A 21,822-nucleotide genomic window follows, 5' to 3' on the forward strand; every position below is an offset into this window, starting at 1 on the left:
CCATATGATGTGAATAAAGTGTTTTTAATCTCTGGGATATAATTTTCTAATAATCAAATATGAGAGAAGATTAAATCCAGTTCTACTAATTGAATATGTATTTTCATTGAGCATTTCAAAAATGAATGGCAAATTCTAGTGTGTTCGGGAAGCATGAACCCTGAATTTAATTTCTGAAGACTGCTGCCCATGTCAATTCTTTATAAATTGTAAGATAAAACATATATTTATTAACTGTTAACATAACCATTTTTAAGGTGAAGAAATATTACTCTTATGCTTCAGGATTTTTTTAAAATATCAAACAGAACATATGCAACATTGCTACTCACATACAGTGTTGTGAGCTCACAGGAGCAGGAATACACCAAACAGAGTATCATTATTTTTGAAATCATAAAGACCTGTGAAAGTCTCTGCCTTTCATTCAATTAGATTCATCTTCAGACATCTCATTAACTTTGGAAATGAATTCTAGAGTTGATATAATATTAGCTGTCACACACTGAGTTTCCCTTGCATACATGATTTCTAATCCTTACAACTTATTCTTTTAAACAGATATGATTGTAGACAATTAAATGTTGAGAAACTGAGGCCCAGAGGTCAAGTAATTTGCTTAAGTAGATGGCAGAAAGAAGATGAGAATACAGGTATGGCTAATTAAACTTTTTTTTTTATCTTAAATTCGGTAGAAAAACTACTAAGTTGTTATTAATTCCTTGGATCTGCTTATAAATTTACTAACTTTATAGAGCAAAGAGTTAGTCTGTGTGATAGTCCAAGGGAGTTTTCACCATTTCCTAATTATTGTTGTATTTACTGATTTACTGCTGAGTCTTCATTTCTGTTCCCTCTTTTCTTTATTTAACTTGGACACAGAGCCAGTACTAATACAGGATGACATGTGTCAGATTCTGCCCAAACCAACATATCCACAAGGTGATCTGAGACTGTGCTCAACTGAACCTTGCCCTGGTTAGCCATGGCAAAGGGCTGCCTATGCTCCTCCCAGGTCAGGCTGGCATTCAGGGCAAAGGGCATACTTTATGAAGGACAAGTAGGCGATCTGACTTTGCTATAAGTGTTCTGGCTCCTGTCCTCCCCAGCAGACCTCCTTCATGTCCAAGCCAGGAAAAGTGGATGGAAATGCAGTGTTGATGAGGAATAGAATATCTGCAGATAAAAAGAAACAAGATGGAGTCAGTTCCCCTGCTCCCTAATCTCAGAGCCTGTGATCTGGATGTCAGAGAGCACAGTACAGAGGTAAGAGGGTGGAAGATCCTTAGAACTGGACAGTGTGGCAGTGTCCCAACTCAGTCATGCTTTCCCCTTCGCTAGATAGACTTCTGAGCTTCTTTGGGCCTCTGTTTATCACCTCTAGTGGAGAAACAGCCTGAAGGAGTTACCGTAAAGATTAACTGGTGCATGATGATGCAACACAGTAGCTGAAAGAAAGCACCTAATAAATGCTATCATTCAAACTAATAGGTGGTAGGGAGGAGATGAATACTTTCTCACCTTTAACGAAAGAAGGCCTTGTATATCATGCACTGTGACTCTGGAGTGGACCAGAAGCCTTATGACTCTATACAATGGTCCTAGTGTAAACTCAGAGATAAGTTTCTTATCTGCAAAAGCGTGACAAGACTGGGCATGGCTCAAATATGAAGGCCCCCATGAATGATACTCACTGCCTTGTGTGCAATTTTTGTTAAATACATTGTTGTAGCAAACTGTAGAATGGGAACTACTTAAATCAGAATCACTTTGGGTACTATTATACATACATAGAACTAAACTCCACTCAGACGGATGCAGTCAACACCCCTGGGTCTAGGGTCAGATAGAAATTGCATACTTGACCCTATGTTTGTTCAGAGCTTCATGGGACTCACCAAGCTGAAGACTGGCACAAAGAGAGGCTGAGCATTACACTGAGAGCCTGCTACCACCCATGGAGCATGATCTGCTGCTGAGGTCCCAAGGGCAGAGTATAATCCATGCATGCCTATTCTCCAGAGTACTGTTTTCCACTAAGAGTAATTTCGTGGGTTTTTCCTGACATCCCTGGGTTATTCTGATAAATGTAATCTAACCTTGTCTAAGGTTTTGTCCTAATACTTTAATGGTTGCTAGTAGCTAGTATTGCAGGGAAGGAGAAACTCCATATCTGAAACATTGCTGGACAGAGATAAGTTGGCAAGGAAGGGAGGTCTTTACTAAATAGATTAGTGGAAGATAGATTTTGACAAAATAGTGACTAGTAAAAAATGCCCCAGTGCAACATATATCTTTTCTTGTGTGATTCACTACATGTACAAGAGAGTTCCACTCTTTACCATCAAACAAAAAAGAGGATGGCTGAGCCAAGATGATTCTTTGGTGAACAGAGATAGGTGAGGTTTTTCTCGGGGTAGGGCTTTTGGTGGGCCTCAAAGGTCATGCATGGGCTTCGCGCTTGAGGACTCCGCCCTTTAGAGAAAAAAGAAGGAAAACATCCAGATATATATCCTTAGGATGCTCCAGGTAAAAACTCTGAGAAAAGGGACTTTCTTTGCCCCATGTATCCAGAAAGATAAAGTGGTCCCAGCCACTGTGATGAAGAGAAAAGACCTAAGATTTATTTCTAGATACCTATATCACTTAAAAAATTGCATTTTAATTTTTCTGAGTTTCATTTTTCTCAGCTATAAAATACATTATTTTCTAAACCTCACAGTTAGTTGTGAGTAGTCAACATATTTATGAGCTCTAGGAAGCTGGGCTGGTCTCCCAGGCCCTGCCTCGCAGAAAAGCAATGGAAGGGAGGAGGACTTCTGGGAAGATGGCAGAGTGGTAAGAAGCAACAAATCAACCTCTCTGGAATTTGGAATCCAGACCCTGGAAAATAATAACCTGGAAAGAGAAGGAAGAGGTAGGTGGAGTCTCATGACCCAGGAAGGATCTGATGGGAAAGTTTCAGCCTGCAGAGAAATTGAAAAGACGGAACATAAGTGGAAAAAGGAAGGGGCATTCTTTATATTGAGAGAAAAATGGGCCGAATCTACAATAGATATGGTGAAAGCTGTGGTCTCCAAAAACCTTCAGGGAAAAACTCAGTGGTGGCTGCTGTGAGCTGCAATGGCTGGTAACTAACTCTAATCTATGCATCTTCTCTGTTCTCTGAGGAAAGGGTTTTCATACCATACCAGGAAGAAAACTGAACTGAGCCCCAATCCCAAAGCTCAGAGTGACTGTGGGTTGGTTTTATTTCAGAGCTTCCAGCTTTAAACTCTCAAGGGGATTGGGTGAGAGTCAGCCATAGGAGACATCCGAGGTCAGAGAGTCATGGTCAGGCTGGCAAGAGACACACAGTGTGTTTTAAGCGAAACATCCCAAGCCCCATTCCTATGGCCAGAATCCAGGTTCAACCTGAATCTCTGTGAATTTGAAGACCCCAGAATAGGTATCCCTGCCCTCAGCCTATTGCCTGCATGCTAGTGACTATACCCAGCATGGACCTGGGCACTGACTGCCTGCTTTGTCTAACATGAGAACAGGGACTTCAATTGACCAAACACTGAGCCAAACCTGTATTCCTGGAGATGACCACACATTTGAAATCACAAAGAAGTTCTATTTTTTTGTTTTGCTCATTTGTTCTTGTCTTTTTCTTTTTTTTTTTTAAAGTGTAAATATTGCTTTCAGATTTTTTGTTTAGTTTTGTTCTTTTTTTCTCTCCTTTCCTTCCTTTCTTGCTTCTAATCACTTTTTCTTCTTTTCTTCTCTTCTCTGTTTTCTTCTTTCTCTTAATTTTTCTCCTCTAAAGAACTCTGTTTTTTAAAACTATATAATTTCTTTTCTCCTCCCTCTTTTTTCATCTTCTCTTTCTTGCCAGTTTTTTAAATGTTACCTTTATCTAATTCTATAGACACTTTTCTACTCCCCAGTAAGATCTCTTATTCTCTCCTCTTTTATTTCTCTCCTTCTTCTTCATGTATTATAGAGTTTAAAGTTTTAAAAGTTTTTCTCTTGCATCGCTCTACTCCCAAGTCATTTATCTTTAATAGTATAACTATAAATGTTGGTTAATCTTTTGATGCTTAGCTCTATAAAATTACCCTTGATTTTTTTTCACCATTAGCAAAGATGTACTTATTGGCTATAAGTCAATATCTAGATTGTCTTAATGTTTACATCATGATTATCTACTTTTTTTCTAGATTAAGGGTATCATGTAATTGGTTTTTATCATATGTTAACATCTAACTTGTCTTGGGCAAAAATAGCTGCTTCGCTTGAGATTAGCAGGATCGCATACTTGTTTCTGTCTCTGTAAGACAACATTCAGATTACCTTAATGATATTGAAAACACTACGGTACATTCCCAGAGAATTGCAATGCTATGCTAAGTACACTGCATCCTCACCTCTCAAATTGACCAGGGTGGTCAGATCCTGGCACTGCGGCAAAGGATTACAGATAACCATGCCCAAAGTATATCACTGAAAAGCAGCTAAGTAACAAAGTCCTTAGACTATCAACATCTACAAACTTCAGCACAAAACAATAGACACATGAGCAGAAATGGCAAGAAATGCCTCCCCAAACTCCCAACTCCCCTGAAGCCAATTCAGAGAGTACTGAAGGGAAAAATAGCATATGGTATACCTCCAAATTAGTTGAAAAGATAGCATAAGAGGTTAAAATTCAGTTTGCAGAAGTACTCAGTGAGATTATAGAAGAACTAACTAAATAGATAATAATAATCAAATAGATATTGAAGTTTTCAGAAGACACAAATAAAAAGCTAGGTAAGCTAATAATACAAAACATGAATGATCAGTTTACCAAAGAATTAGAGTCCATGAAAAGGCTTTAATCATCTTGGCATGGTGGTGCACACCTGCAATCCCAGAATTTAAGAGGCTAAGGCAGGAGGGTCACCCTGAGTTTGAAGTCGTCCTGGGATATATAGTGAGTTCAAGGCCAGTCTACACTATGTAGTAAGACTCTACCTCCCCCCCCCCCAATAAAAGAATGAGAAGGAAAGTTTCAATCAGAAATCCAAGAATTAAAAATCATATTTAAAATATGGGCAATAGAACTAGCCAATTCAAGGACAGAATCTTCGATCTAGAAAACAATATGCTTGCAAAGACCAAATACCCAAAGACACCTTAAAACCAATGAGAGAAAATGAAAAATGGATCCCCAAACTGCTAGACTATGTAAAGAAGACTAATCTAAAAATAACTGGACTAAGTGAAACATCAGAAGATGACACAAATGGCATAAAAAACATGTCAACATAATAATGGCAGAAAACTCCCCAAATATAGGGAAAGAAACAAACATATAGACAAGTGGGGCATATGTAACCTCAATAGCCATGATTAAAGGAGAACCAGTGTGTGCTACATTATACTCAAAATTCCAGAAGTCCATCACAGGGACAAAATTCTAAACGCTTCTCGAAAATGAAATGAGTTCATAAAGAGATAAATTAATAATAGACATATCTACAAACTTTAAAGGTCAGGAGGGCTTGGAATGAAGTGTTTCAAGCCCTAAAAGGTAACATCTTCCAAGCCTATGTATTTGGCAAAATTTTCCTTTAAAGTTGATAGACAAATAGGGTATTTTCATGACAAGAAGCATCTCTAGAAATTCATGACTACCAAACCAGCATTACAAAAAAAATTTAAGGATATTCTAGAAAGAGACACTGAAGCTGATGATGTCAATATGTCAAAAAGAATGAATACACCTGGTGGGATGAGGAGCTAAGCAAAATGAGAAAAAAAAAAGGACATTGGCAACAGGAAAATAATGCAAATAAGTAGAGGTGTCTCATTAATAATTCTCAATGTGAATGGTCTCTGTAGAAGACTACATGGGCACCTCTCCTTGAATGCAGGACAATTGCTGCAACATTGAGTCTTATTTTCATATACTGATATGTACAGAGCTGGTTATGGTATATCTTTCTCTCTTCAGCTGGCTCTAAGCAATGCTAATCAGGCTGGTTGAAGTACTGACCTGTAATCTTTAAAGTCAGTCTGATAGTCTCCTGTTTCCTCATACAGTGTTCTCTGTAAAAGATCCAAGCACAGTGGAATGGCAGAGCCAGCCAGCTCCAGGAATGTCCAGGAAAGCCCTTTGCCTGCATATCCTTACTAGGATCAGGCTTAGGACCCCTTGGCTGCCCTTAACTTTTATTTAAACTCAAGTATCGAGTATTTTAATCTAAGTATTATAATCCCTTTCCTAGTCTTCCTCACAACCCCAAAAGCTATATTTATAATTCCTCACAATCCAAAAAGCTATATTTATAATACCATTGAAACATTACCTGAATCAGAGCACATTAATTCATCTACTAGCTCCAATGCAACCCACAGTGAGAGTAAAGACACCAAGACATATTCAAAGTTCCAATTCCCATGAGGAAATGTGGACAAAGACCCTGATCCAAGGCCTGTCCCAGAATTTATTATCTGGTGAAGAAGGGGGTGGCTCTAGGATTAGTGACAGTGAGAATGGTGGGAACTACATGAGTAACTTGAGCTGGCTAGCCAGGTAGACAGAAAAACATCTTTGTAAAATTCAGGGAGAATGACAGTAGAAGGATCAATCTGCATAATACAATTAGATAACATTTGAATGATTTTATGAGGCTGTTGCTTCAGTTTCTGATATGTATCTTTTGTGGTCTGGGGAGTCATAGCCTCTTGCTTTGAGGCTCTTACCCAGCTGACATTCCCAGAGCTGAGTGGCTCTGCCATCCTGCTGCACTCATCTTTTACAGAGAATACTATGTGAGGGAATAGGAGACTGACTGACTGTTGGCTTTAGAGGTTACACACCAGCACCTTGGCTAGCCTAAATTGCAATCTTTGAGCCAATTGAAGAGAGGAAGAAATACCATAGTCAGCTCTGTACATATCAGTATATGAAATAAGCCTCGATATAATCAGTATTGCAACAATTGTTCTACATTCAAGGGGAGTCGTTCAAATTATCTCCTACAACTTTGAATATGCCTTGGTATCTTTACTCTTGCTGCAACGTTCACTCTTACATTGGAGGTGGTAGATTGGAATTAACTTGCTGGGATTCCAATAATGTCTCAATGGAATTATAAATAAGACTTTTTGGATTGTGAGGAAGACTGAAAAAAAGACTATAATACTTGGAATACATACTCAATATTCAGGATTACAAAAGTCTCAATTCCCCAGTCAAAAGACAAACACTCAGGATGGGCCAAGAAACAAAACCTAACAAGATGCATTTATAAGATACATATTTTATTTAAAAAGATACTCACAGATTTAAAATCCTAGAATGTAAAACAGTATTTCATGCAATAGGAACCCAGAAAAAAGAAAGAGTTGCCATCCTAATGTCAGACAAAGTAGATTTCAAATCAAGACAGATTAGAAGAGATAAAGAAGGCCACTACATATTGGTTAAGGGAATAGTTTTACAGGAAGAGTTAACAGTTATATATATATATATATATATATATATATATATATATACACACACACACACACACACCAAATACTGGTTTATTCGTTCCATACCCTACGGTCATGAAGGGACAGATTAATTAAGAAAAAAATCAACAAAGAAATATCAGAGTGAAAGCAAGCCTTTGAACAAATGTATTTGATAAATATTAAATCTACCCAACAACAACAAAGTACATATTCCTCTTAACAGTACACAGACTACATACTAGACCATAAAGCATGCTTAAAGAATTGAAATTATCCCATGGATATTATTGGATCATAGTCCAGTAAGAATAGAAATGAACAGTAAAAGATACCACCAAACTCTGCTAATACATGGAAATTAATACCTTAAATAATCAGTGACTCACAGATGAAATTAAAGAAGAAATTACACATTTTCTATAGTGAAACAATAATCCAGTACAACATACTGCCATGTATGGGACACAGTGAAAGCATTCCTCCAAGGGAAATTTATATTACAGAATTCCCACATTAGAAAAACAGAATGCACTCAAATAAATAGCCTAATGATGCACCTCAAAGTCCTAGAAAAACAAGAATAATCTAAACCTGAAGCTTATAAAAGGAAGAAAATTATAAAGGGAAGAAATTAATGAAACAGATTAAAAAACAATACAAAGAATCAATGAATCAAAGAGTTGGTCTTCAAAAGACTAAACAAAATAGACAAACCCTTATTTAGCCAAATTTATTTTAAAAAGGAAAGAAAAGACCCAAATTCATTCAATTAGAAATGAAAAAGGCACAATCGCAATAGATTCTTCCAAAATCTAGACAATTATTAGTAACTGATTTGAGAACCTGTACTCTAATAAAATGGAAAACTCAGAAGAAATGGATAAATTCCTAGATACATATGAGCTACCAAACCTGAACCAAGGAGGCATAAGAATTTTAAGTAATCCAGTATCATCAGTCAGTGAAAATGAAGAAGTCATTAAAAAATTATCAATTAACAAAATCCCCAGTCCTGATGGATTCGCTACCAAATGCTATAAGAACTATAAAGATCTAATATCGAACTCTTTAATGAGCTCAAAAGGAAGCAGTTATTTCCTAAATCATTTCTGGAAGCAAGAATTACCCTGATTCCAAAACCAGGAAAAGACTCAACAGAAAAAGAGAACTACAGATCACTCTCTTTAATGAACAAAGTTGCAAAAATCCTCCATAAGGTACTGACAAATAGAATGTAGCAAATCATCAAAAAGATTATATATTATGACCAAATAGGATCCACTCCAGGGATGGTTTAACATCTGCAGATCAATATGTTGGTTTATGAACTTAAGTCTTTCCATGATTCTGGTTGCAAACCAAATTGGACAAGAATCAAATCAAATTCAATGGTTAGATTCACTGTTGACTTTATGGAGAAATTTGATTGGATTCTTATCCAGTTAAATTTATGACCAGAATCATGGAATGAATTTTTTTGAACCAAGGTTCCATTGTAAATGCAATTCACCACATAAAGATAAGCAAGGACAAAAAAGTGTGATATTTCAATTGATGCGGAAAAAGCATTTCACAAAATTCAGCATCCATTCGTGATAAAACAAAACCTCAAGAAAACAGGAAGAGAGAGTCTTTGTCTGAATCTGATGATGGCCATCTATGACAAACCAATAGATAGCATCATACTTAATGCAGAGAAGCTGAATGTAAATCATTCTCCTCTAATTCCAGGAACAAGACAAAGATGTCAAAATATCACCACTTTTGTTCAACATAATTCTCTTAAATACTAGCCAGAGCAATTAGACAGGAAAAAGAAATAAAAGGGGTGTACTACAGTTAGAGAAAGAAATTGGATTATCATTATTTGCAGATTACATGATCCTCTACATAGAAGACCCTAAAAATGCCACAAAAGACTCCTACCATAACCAAATTTAGTAGTGTATCAGGATATATAAAGTCAACACATAAAAATTAATAACATGCCTTTACAACATTAACAAACTTGCTGAGAGGGAAATGAGATAACAGCATCAAGAAAAATAAAATGCTTCAAAGTTAACCTAACCAAGGAAGTGAAAGACCCCTACAACAAAAACTATAGTATTCTGAAAAGGAGATGGAAGACAATATCAGAAAATGGAAAGATGTTGACTGTTCTTAAACAAAAACAACCAATATAATTAAAATGGCCATACCTCAAAAATTGTCATATAGATTTCATGTAATCCTAATCAAAACACCAATAAAATTTCTTGCAGAACTAGAAAAAGCAATCCTAAAATTTATATGGAACCAGAAGAGACTAAGAATAACAAAATAACACAAGCAATTCTACACAATGAGGTCAAGATAGGAGACATCAGAATCCCAGATCTCAAGTTATACTACTAAGTTACTGTAATAAAAACAGCATGATATTGGAAAAAAAATGCTGACATATAGGTCAATGCGACAGAACAAAACACACAAAAACAACTCCAGACACACTCAGCTATACAATCTTTGACAAAGGGACCCAATCTCTTCTCTAGAGGAAATATAGCCTTAACAAATGATGCTGGGAAAACTGGTTACCCACAGAACAAATGTTGAAGTTAGACCCATATCTCTCACTATACATTAAATGAAAATCAAAATAAATCAAAGATGTCACCATTAGAACAGAAACAATCTTCTGGAAGACAAGCAGTAACACTCTCGAAGACATAGATGTGGGCAAACACTGTCTAAATAATAATAACCTGCTTATGCAAGAAATAATACCAAGAAGCAACACATGGGATCACATTAAATAAAAAACCTTTCCCTGGCAAAGGAAATAACCAGCAGGTGAAGAGACAGCCTATAGAATAGGAAAAAGATTTTATCAGCCACTCGTAAGACAAGGACTAACATTTAGAACATATAAAGAATAAAAAATATTCAACACCCCTGGCTATTAAAGAAATGCAAATTGAAACAACATTAACATTCCATCTCACCTTAGAAAGAATGGCTATCATCAAGATATCAACCAATAACAAACACTGGCAAGGCAGTGGGAAAAACAAACACTACTTTTTTTTTTTTTTGCACCAGGAATCGAACTCACAACCTCACACTTGCCAGGCAGGCGCTTATGCCGCTGAGCTAAAACCCCAGCCCCAGAACACTTCTTCATTGTTGATGAGAGTGTAAGCTGATAAAACCACTGTAGAAATTAATATGGAGATTCTTTAAAAGCTAAAAAATAGAAATTCCATTTGACTCAGCTATTCTTCATTTTAGGTTATCTTCCCCAAAGAATTAGAAACCTCATCCCATAGTGATGTATATATACTCATGTTTCCAGCAGCACAAATCACAAATCACAATAGCAGGTGGTTGGTATTTTAATTTTGTCTTTCTGAGACAGCATTTCACTGTACAATCTGGGTTGGCTTTGAACTCACTTCAGCAATCCTCAGCCTCTCAAATGCTAGGATTACAGATGTATGATAGCACACCCAGCCATAATAGCTAAATCTTGCAACACCCTAAATGTCCATCAGCAGATGAATGGATTAAGAAAATGCAGTATTTGTAGACAATGAAGTATGATTCTGTCCTAAAGAAAGGTAAACTTGAGGTATTGTAGGAAACTGTCTCATTGTCCTGAGTTCATGGTGTTACATGAAGTAAATCATATACACAAGCTTGAATATCACATCATTTGCTTTTTGTGAAAAAGTTATGAAGAAAATAGAGAGAGGAAAAAAGTTATTGTATTCTGTTTCTGCTGTGTATTTATAGTTTCACTCCAATATGGTGTGAGAGGCCACTTTTCAGGATTTCCATTTTTTTGGATCTATTAAGGTCTTCACTGTTGCTGTGAACATGGCCTATTTTGAATAAAAAATAATCCCCAGAATAGGAAAGTCTATGAAGACAGGTAGTTGCCCAGATTTAGGGGTGCAGTATTGAGAGATGTTAGCTAGCAGGTAGAGTGTTTTGTTTGGGAGAACAAAAATGATTTAAATTTGACTGCGGTCATGGTTGTACACTCTCAATGTGTTAAATCTACTCAATCATATACTTTAAGTTGTAAAATTGTGTGGCATGAAAATTTCAGCTTTATAATATAATGATTTTAATTAAACATAAAAATAACAATCTACACAAAAGTGCTCTATCAACTGTAACATGCCATACGTGTTTGTTCTGAAGGTGTTCAGGAGAGGCCAACCCCAAAGATGTCTCTTTAGCACCCTGACGCCACCACACAGAGGGCATTCAGAATGTAGCAAACACAATGATGGGCTTTCTCTGAGCATACCTTATCTGCCTAGAGACAGATCCTTCAAAAGGAGCTCAGTAGTCACGAATTCCTCCCTGGGAATCTCACTGACCAGGAAGGATGCACTCCTACCACAAGAAAGCAGGCTGGAGGCTAACACCACACCCAGAGTGTCAGAGGTGTCACCTATTCTGATGTTCATTCACTTCTCTACAATACCACTTTCCCCCAACCTGCTTATATGACCCCTCCCCAATTCTGTGAAGAGTGTGTAAGTTTCTAGATCACACTGGGGCTAGGGGGATTCACTTTTTGTTTGTATGATGTGCCTGTGCATGTAAGGAACATTTATACCTCCCCAGTTTGCTCTTGGTTTATTTCATAGATTCAGTCATAGAACTCTCAGAGGGTATAGAAGGCTCTCTTTTCCTACAGTTCTTGTTATGGAGAAGTGTAATATTTATAAGCCAGAATACACAACTTCTACTCCACAACAGCTAATGAAAATTCAAGCTATAACTTTTATAACTCATAGTGCCTGACACAATGTCTTATCCACTACAGATTCTCAAAGAATCTTGCCAACCAACACTGATAATTCAATATGGTTCCTTTCAATGCTACAAAAGAAGCATGTGTGCTCTGCTCATAGTTCTAGGCCAGGACTTGGTATTAGGGAATATTTTCCTTAAAAGCAGACAGTTTTGAATACCTGATACCATGAAAAACCATGTTAATCACCTACTCTTAGTCTCTGGAGTCAGCTAGGACTTTGGAAGTCCTAGCTGTATGAGTTAGAATGGCCCAGGAAGGAAGAAAAAGTGAACGTATGTACAGGAGGAATTTTTTCTGGATTGATGCTAGTGACATTTGTGTCTGGGAAGTTTTTCTAAGTCTCTGCTTGTAATAGAGAACTCAACATGGGACTCTAGAGCATGCATTCCTCTATGTGGAACTCTGGAGTGTGTACATTTCAGACTGTAGTTTCCTCTCACTTACACAAATGCTGGAGTGTCCCAGAGAAATGGGCCTCTATGCAGATTTGGAGACTCTCACCCCCACCTCTTACATCCTCACTGCATGGGAGCTGGGCTGGAAATGTGGGACCTGTGACAATCTACCCATAGAGAGGACATCTCAGGGGGCATATCAGACTCCCCGTGTCACTCTGCCCTGGTTGATGGTCCCAGCCAGCTCCTTCCTGGGATGAAAAATGTCTTTGAGACAAAGTTTGCATGGAAGTTTCCTTCTGCCAGGCAGTAATTGATTGCCTGACTCTAGCTACTGCTACCTCCTGGCAGCTGTGACTGCTGGTGAGTCACCAGAGTGGTTTATCTTCTACCCTGAGAACAGCACTGACTGCTGATATCCATCAGCACACCTCTATTTTGGGCAACTCTTCTTGGTGGTGGGGTTTCCTGTAGAGCACCATAAGTTTCCAATCTTTTTTATTTGGTTTCTTCTCTTCAATTTGGCATCTTGAGTCTGCTGCATTGCCTGATGCACTATCATAATGTTAGAGCAGGGAGAAGTCACAAACCAAGTTTGATCACTTTCTTATTCAAGTCGCTTAGATTATCATCAACAGATAATCAGACTAAAGGCTGGCAGCTGGACTGCATGCCCGGGCATCACAGAGGCGCCATCAGTTCCACTTTCCTTCCCTGTTATAGATGGCATCAGAGGTTGGAAAAATCCAAAGACACACATGGCTCTATTTTTCTGCTAATGACAGAAAGTTGGTAAAAATGCTGTCCTTAGTTTTGATGAGCTAAGGTCTTACAGTCACAATGGGGAGCATGGATGAGCAGCATCTGTTAGAGAATTGTTGGCTTCACCCCAGACCAACTGAGTCCAAATCTGTATATTTTAACAGGATCCAAGGTGATGGGTATGAAGCTTAAGTTTAGGAAGCACCAGACTAAATTACACATAAACTTCGGATGAGCCTAAGTATACAACTGTAAGAGCAGCAACCTGGTTACACGAGTTGGAGTTGTACTAAGCCAAGTCCCCGCAGCAACCCATAGGCAGAGAGAGAAGGGCCTCCTAAGACAGAGGTCCCCACCCCCAGCATAGAGCTGCAGGAACCTGGTTTCACAGCAAGAGGTGAGCATGTGTCAGTAAGCCAAGCCTCACCTGTGTGTGCAGCCACTGCCCGTAACTGACACAACCATGAGGTCTGCCTCCTCTGGGATTAGCTGTAGGGGTAGATTCTCATAGGAGCTGGAACCCTGCAGTGAACTGAGCCTACAAAGAATCTAGTTGGGTGCTTCTTTGATTTACCCAGAAATGATCATTACCTCCACCCACACATACATCCACTGAAAAATCGTCCACAAACCATGCCACTGGTGCCAAAAAAGGTTAGCAACTGCTGTCCTAAGGGAATTCTCCCTCATTCATTAAAATCTGCAGGCAATAACAGGATGCCATACTACTGCATTGACCTTCTCTTGTCTGTCTGGGTAAAGCACCCATCCAGAGCTCAATCAGGCACTCTGCACGCCAGCAGGATCTGTACAGTGAGAGTAGGAAGATCCATGACACTTACACAGTGGACAGATGGACTTATGAGTCATCGGGGATGCCCAGAAGCCATATTCTTTTTGTAATGGCTCACCTACAGGAACCATACAGCTGTTTGAAGCAGTGTGGCCTCTGTTCAGAAAACCCTAGAGGGCCCAAGGAGAGATAGAGGGGTTGCAGAGACTGGGGCCAAGTTTTAAAAACAGTCAAAATTGTTGTTAGACAATTTTGATTGCCTCTCTTTTCTAAAAAGTGAATTTCCTTTTACATATTGACTGCCTTTAATTTGCAGGACATTAGTCTCATTTTCTCAATCGTTTTCTTAATTAGCACTCAGCTCATAAGATGCTTTCTCACCCATGCACAGGAGGCTCAGTCTGCACTGTGTGGGGGAGGGTACAGAACTGGTTACTGATGTCATCGCACTATCTTAAGGTAACACTATGAAGAAGGGCTGGCTATTGTTCAGATGTGCTAAGATGTCCTAATTTTTTCTAATTGCCTATCTCACAGGAAAACCAAGAATAAAGGTTGTATACCACGAAGTACTCTCAGCCTTTGAAAGAGAAGATGAAGTAATAGGAAGCCTAACAATAAGAGCTCTTTGGGTATTATTCCTCCTGGTAAGCTGCCCACTGCCACAAGCAGTGATCTGAGACTGGGTGCCTGGCATCAGGCAAGCCTCAGCTCACACACAGAGTACCAGTTCTGCAGGAGTGGACGGGCATCCTGGTCTGTCCTTGACATCTTTGAAATGACAAAGGCGTAAAATGTTATTTCACAAATGACCTGACTAATTTAAGATTCGCTGAATCTTATATACCTCTACCATCATCCATGTCATAGCCACCTCTGCTACCATGGATAACACATTTTTTTGAAGGTTGATTGTCCAGATAGAATGCTTATCCTTGAGGAGTTCATACACTGGGTACCTGAATTAGAATATTTATTATTAAAGACCAGACTGAGCAAAATGCCCGAAGAAACAAAGTATGGTCTTAAACAGCAGCAAAACCTATGTTCTGACAACACAGTTTTTACCCGAGCCTTTTACTTTTTAATTACCAGTCCGCCCATGATGAAAGGAACTAAATCTGTTCTGAGTCTAATTGGTCTAACTTGAATCATGTGTCATCTTGTGTACAGTCCACCTGAAGGCAGGGGATGAAGTCACATAAAGGTTGTGCTTCATAGAAGTTAACTCTCATGAAACAGCATAGTTCTTAAGATGAGGGAACAGGGAACCAGAACCCACAACTATATCTGAGCACCCAACGGAAATGTGGTCATGGCTCAGACCTTTAGTTTTTGCTTTCCTTTCATATTTGTCCAATGATCTCTCTCTCTGTCTCCCTTCCTTCCTCCTTCCCTCCCTCCTTCCACCTTCCTTCCTACATTCCTGCCTTCCTTTTGTAGTAGGCTTTATTGGTTTGGTTTGAGCTCACTTTGCAGCCCAGGCGGGTCTTGAATTTACAGTGATTCTTCTGCCTCAGCCTCTTGAGTGCGGGGATTACAGATGTGCTCCACAGGCCTGGCTGATTTTATTGTTGAGAGAAGTTTTAGTCTTGAAGACAAATTCAAAACAAAGACTAGAATGTTCCCATACATCTTTTCTCTCACATGCAGGGTCTCTTATTTGATTATCCCCACATTGTTCTAATCAGTTAACCAATATGGGTATACAATTAACTAGTTCACAGTTTATATTAGGGTCCAATTGTTGTTATATACTCCTATAGGTCTTATCAAATATATGCCACGAGTCCATCATAATAGTATCATACTGAATAATTTTACTGTCTTAAAAGTTCCCTTATTTTATTATTCATTCTTTATTTCCCCCAAATTCCTGAGAATCACTGCTCTTTTTAAGGTCTCTACAGTTTTATCTTTCCCCAAATGTGATGGATTGGGACATGCAGTACATACCATTTTCAGATTGGCTTCTTTCATTTAGCAACACGCATTTAAATTTCCTCTCTATATTTTCATGGCCTGGTAGCTCTTTTTAGCTCTTTTTTTTTTTATCATGGAAACATTCTGCTGTATGAATAAAACAAAGTTCATTTTTCTGCAACGGTTTGAATGTATGCCGCAAAGTTCATGTGTTGGACATTTAACACCAGTGTGAGAGCACTGAGAAGCAGGAACACTAAGATGTGACAAATCACGTAGCCTCTGCCCTTATGAGTGGATTAATGCAGTTATTACTGGAATGGGTTCTTTATAATAAAAGTGTGCCCCACTTTCCGGCCTAATCTCATGCTCCCTTGTCTCTTCACCCCCCTAGCATAGGATGATGTAGAAGAAGGCACCGCCCAGACACAGGCCTTCAATCTTGGATTTCCCAAGACAATAAGAAATGAGTATCTTTTCTTTATAAAGTGTCCAGTTTGTTACAGAAGCCCAAAACAGACTAAGACATTATCCATGGACATATTGAAGGACTCATTTATTTTCTATTCCGTGTTGTTGGATTTGTCCTCAGGACTATTTTTTGCTTCCATCTGGTGTCTTTAATGGGCAAGCACAATTTTCTTGCCCCTTTATTTTAGCATCTGCACCCACTCTTCCAACAAGACAATGACAGAGCCGAGTCTGCATGGCAGGCAGCTTCTAGACTGGTCTCATGCCCTACACTAACCAACTTACCAGTTGGCCTAGCAAGTGACATATGAATACACACCTGAAGAGTGTGGAATATCGTTTTAACGTGGAATGTCTGCATCTATACAATGAATTAGCTACTCAGACTGAGTGGTTTCCCAGACATCCCAAGAAGTAAGAGACTTCAACAAGTAGAGCTAGATAGCATCATGAATGGAGTGAAGCTTTGTTACCTCCCTGAAATAAACATAGAGGCAAGAGAAGCTTAAGAGAATATTGCCCAGCCAGCCAATGGTACTATCTGCATGTGATTAGCACCAGGACAGGTTAATAGGGTCAGGGGTGCTGCATTCAGGTATTATTGGAGGCAATGCAGTTTAAGTTACTGATACTTACAATTAATAAAAATGGGTCTCTGAAGGAATGGTATGAAATTTACTTTGTTTTACAGATATCCTTCCCCCATGCATGTAGCTCTTTGTGGGTGTGAGCTTCAACCAGGCATTATTCCATGAGCCTACCCTTGGCTGTAGTTGGATTGATCTAGGAGAGGGTATGAATCCAACTAGTCAATTATGTACAAAGGAAAAATTCAGTCACTTTGAATGTGGTTAGGCTGGGAACAATTAAGCATTCATGCTAATCCAAGCTTTAGTTTACGGCCTGGGCATCAAAGAAAGTCTATCTTTAAAACGAGAGAAATGAAATAGATGTGTAGAGGGCAGAAACAGAGTCTAATCTTTTCTGAGTTCTGTTCCTGAGCATTTTCTTGAAGTGGACATTATAACTGTCTGCTCAACATTTATTCTTTCTTCTTTGAGAAGTGCTTCAATGCTCTGATATCCACAGCTACCCAGGCAGCCCTTGGAAATAAGCAATTGACTCTAAACTGAGTTCACCATCATCTTACTGCTGGTTACAGGTGCTGGGGATGGCTAGGAGCAAAAGTTAGAGTCAGTGAAACAGGATAAGAGCATTGTTGTGGAATTCTCAGATAGTGGCTTGCAAACTCTTCTAGAGAAGTTTCTAGAACAATGGTAGCAAACCTGTTAGAGGCTGAGTACCAAAATGGCAACCCCAAACTCACTTATGTATTACAAAGTGCCAACACTGAAATTGAACCTGAATACTGATATTTTACTTTTGAATAAATTGCTCATACTTTCACAGCTTTTGTCTTAAAAGAAAAACAAAAATGTGTGCCATAGGTTCACCACCACTGTTCTAGAAGAAGCATTGCCTAGAAGACCCTGTGTATGTGTTACCCCAGTGTGTACATTTGCTTTCCTTGAGATCAGCAAGAAGCCAGTAACAGTCACTCTTCTCCAGAGACAGAGAGACCAGCAAAGAGATCACCCTTGCCTGTATGCTGGCCCCTCTGGTCCTGAGGGAGCTTCCCAACAGCTTCCTGGAGATGCCTGGGGATAGAACCAGAAAGAGAACAGAAATTAGATCCCATAGATGACTCTGATCAGCAGGGAGGAATCCAGGGACCATCTAGGAAGTTTTGATGGATCAATTCTTCTTCATCCCTTCACCCAAATGGATGGTCCCAAGACACAGAATCCCCTGCACCCCTGCTGTGGTTCCTGTTGTATTTGCTCTGTCCCTCTCCCATGTGGTTCCTATTTCTAGTCTCATTCTCCTTTTTCTTTCTGCATTCCAAATCACATTCCACATCCTAATAAAATGTTAACACTTCAAGTTTTGTCTCAGCCCCTGAGGTTCCAAGCCAACACTGTCAGCAAGAGGTAACCTCATGAATTGTTGGTAGCTCTCCTGTGACCATGGAGCCAGCTGAAGGATCAAGCAGGTATTGTGGAAATCAAGCAGAGAGTGGAAACAAATGCTGTTATCACTGAACTGCTACATTGACCTGACCTGAATGCTCTCCCAACCTCTACACTTCCACCAATGTCAGGGAGAAGTCTATTATATGTTTCTGTGATTGGCAGCTGGATACATTGTAACTGAAAGCTTTCCCTAGTCTTACCTGCGTTCAGGGATTCTGGGAGACTTCCCCATTCCCCATTACAGTCTGACAATAAATCCTCCTTCTGATCTTCAGGTAACATACATTTCTGTGCCTTCTATCAATCAGATCCTACCTGATATATCTGCACCCTTTTTGATCCTGATGAAATATCTTGAAAGGCCCTGATTTGAATTCTGGTGCCTTTTTAAAAACCATCAAACAATTAAAATCAGTAAAAGTATATAGATTATATTTATAGCCATGTTATAAAACACAGGTTAAATCTATTTTAATTTAAAATGCAAACACACACACACACACACACACACACACTGCTCTTTAACAGTTCTAAATACAAACTAAATAACAATGCCCTCAAATAAGAATAGTTTAAGACTTAATCTCTGCCAAGCCAGCTTTCCTCTAGATGATGGATTTGTTAGTTAATCATTCTGAAGCCAGGATTATAGTACAGTCAACAGTTTAATAAACCATTCATTTCCTACAGAGCCGAGCACTTTCATGGTTTTTTTTTTTTTTTTCCTCTTATGCCACAAACAGGACCATAAATTGTATTAGTAGCTGTTTTTCAAAAGGATGTCGAGACTTCCATTGTAAGATGGCAATTTGAGTCTGCGCAGTTAAGTGCTTGCTTTCTCCCCAGGTTCCTGTGGAAGTGGTCCAAAGCCATTTCAGAATATGAGTAAAAATTATTCTGAAAAACTGGACGTATTTGGCAAACTAGCGCAATAGGAGCAGACAGAGGAATCGACTCTCCTGTTGGTTAAGTCGCGGGTATAAGAAGCCTGTGCGAACTCCAGCCGAATCTGGAACTCTCCGGAGCGGAAGCGCACTGCAAACCTTCGCTGTATGAGGCTCCTGGGGGAGGAGACAGTGGCCCACATAACTGCAAGTCCCCTCCATAAACACAGGAAAAATAAAAATAATGAAACAGGAAAACCAAAGAAAGAACAACACAATCCTGCAGAGAGGCTGAGGGCCCGGCCTTTTCTACTTGGACTCATTTCCCAGGGACACTGTTGGGAACTGGAAAATACTTTCCAGTCATTTTCCAGGGGCTGCTGAGCAATTTTCCTCCATCAAGAAGCAGTGCGAGCTTTGCTGATTCTATGAATCAGGGGCACGGAGGGCCTTTTTGCGGTCCAAAATTGAAGGCGCTATGACCTTGCGAATTGATTGAAGTTTACTAATTTTCAATTGATGACACATTGACAGCAGCATCAGGTGGTAAAAATACATCGACCTGGAGTGTGTTTTTTTTTTCTCACCCCAGACTCATTGTTGAAGTTGACAAGTAAATGGGTTTCTGGTAAACACTTGTCCCATTTTTCAATCTGAACACTAAATTGGTATGTAGCAATAATGGGAGGGTAATTACAGGAGTCCGAAGGATCTTAAGTCTGGCGAAAGCCTAGATGCTTTAGAAATCAGACTGTTTCTTTTGCCAGTGAATTGGCAATAGTTTGTCCAAGAGGAAAAGCACTACCAAAGAACTGGATTAAATTCGATTTAAAAAATGCATATGCAGGTATTCAACAAGGCAAGGTCCGGGTCATAAGGATGGATATCTCTTTCTCTTTCCTCTCCCTCATCTCTCATTTAAATAACTTTTCATTAAGTCTGTAAAATCCACCAGAGACCCTCTGCTCCCAGGGGGCCAGCCTTTCTCACTTCAGTGGAAAACAGCTCTTCACAGCAGATGATTAGGTTTTATTCCTCTTTCCAGCTGAGGGTGGAGGTGAGGAGGCAGGAAGATTCCTCCCAGCTGAGTCTCCCTCCATATTCATGAGCCCGCCAGCCCCTCCTGTTCTCTGGAAGTTCTATAGCTAAGCTCTCCTTCAGAGGCAGCGGCCTAAAAGTGAGCCCTGAGCTTCTGGGCTCAGTGTCCTCATCTGTAGAGTGGGGTTAATAATTTACCCTTGGTTGGAGTATGTAAAAAAACCAAGGAGATAATGAATATGAAAATGTTTTAAAGCTACTGCATGCTAGAGAGTACATGGGATGGGGAGGAAGCAGGACCGGGAGGGGGAAAGGATAAGGGTGGGAGAGGCTGAGGGGAAGGGGTGAGGTCAGGAGAGCGACAGGATCCAGTGGCCCAGGTTATGTGCGACTCAGCACACTGTTAACTTTTTATCTTCCTCAGCCTGCTCATCTGGAAATGAGAATATGAATGTCATCCACTCATTTCATTCAAATCTTAGTGTATCGCTGGGGACAAAATTAAGTGAATCACTGTAGTTCTTAATGAATAAGTTAGCATAAAAGACATTCTTAGCATTTCTGCACAATCTTCTCATACACAAGCATTTTCTGAGTTCTTTACAAAGTCACTGTCAGTGTACACACTGGCCCATTTGGAAGGAATGGGAAGAAATGTGGGTTGGATAAGGATCCAGTCTCTGCTTTCAGTAGGAGCCTGACTTTAAGTTGGAGGGCAGAGGAGAGATGTCAGGTGAATTCACTGAGTTAAAAAGATATTCAGGCTGGAAGGTTGAGCTCGGGACCATCTCAGGACGCTAGCAAGATGCATATTCCCGCCACATTGTGAGACCTCTCCTCTTCTGAGCATCCTAAGATCTTGTTGGCCCCAATGCTTTTTTTTTTTTTTTTTTTTTTAATAGGATCTTGCTCTGTAGTTTGGGCTGTCCTTGAACTCATTATGTAGCCTTGGCTGGCCCCAAACTTATGGCGATCCACCTGCCTTAAATGCTAGGATTATAGGTGTGCTGTGTGCCACCATACCTGGCAACAATACTTATCTTTGATCTTCAAGATGTTGGTATCTACTCTCTTCCCCTAAGTGGGTTAATTTACCTGCCTAAAGGGTTCATTATTGTGGGGCTCTAAGCACAAGGATAGTCCACAGAGGAATTCCATGTGAGACAAAGGCAGAATCACTGAGAGTTCTAGCCAGGTGAGGCTGTCAGAGAGGTCA

At 39.4% G+C, this 21,822-nt stretch overlaps 1 long non-coding RNA gene across 1 annotated transcript; it reads left to right on the forward strand.

Annotated features, from left to right (window-relative positions):
- The first annotated feature begins 1,045 nt into the window (after positions 1-1,045).
- LOC134478112 (uncharacterized) lies at positions 1,046-20,296 on the forward strand. The gene is made up of 3 exons (XR_010050535.1): positions 1,046-1,266; positions 14,795-14,904; positions 19,531-20,296. It is a non-coding gene; the product is annotated as an uncharacterized LOC134478112 (long non-coding RNA).
- The last annotated feature ends 1,526 nt before the right edge of the window (positions 20,297-21,822 follow it).

This window comes from Cavia porcellus, unplaced genomic scaffold (assembly GCF_034190915.1).
Source record: "Cavia porcellus strain 051 isolate PalLab524CR breed Dunkin Hartley unplaced genomic scaffold, mCavPor4.1 scaffold_11, whole genome shotgun sequence".
Taxonomy (NCBI): domain Eukaryota; kingdom Metazoa; phylum Chordata; class Mammalia; order Rodentia; family Caviidae; genus Cavia; species Cavia porcellus.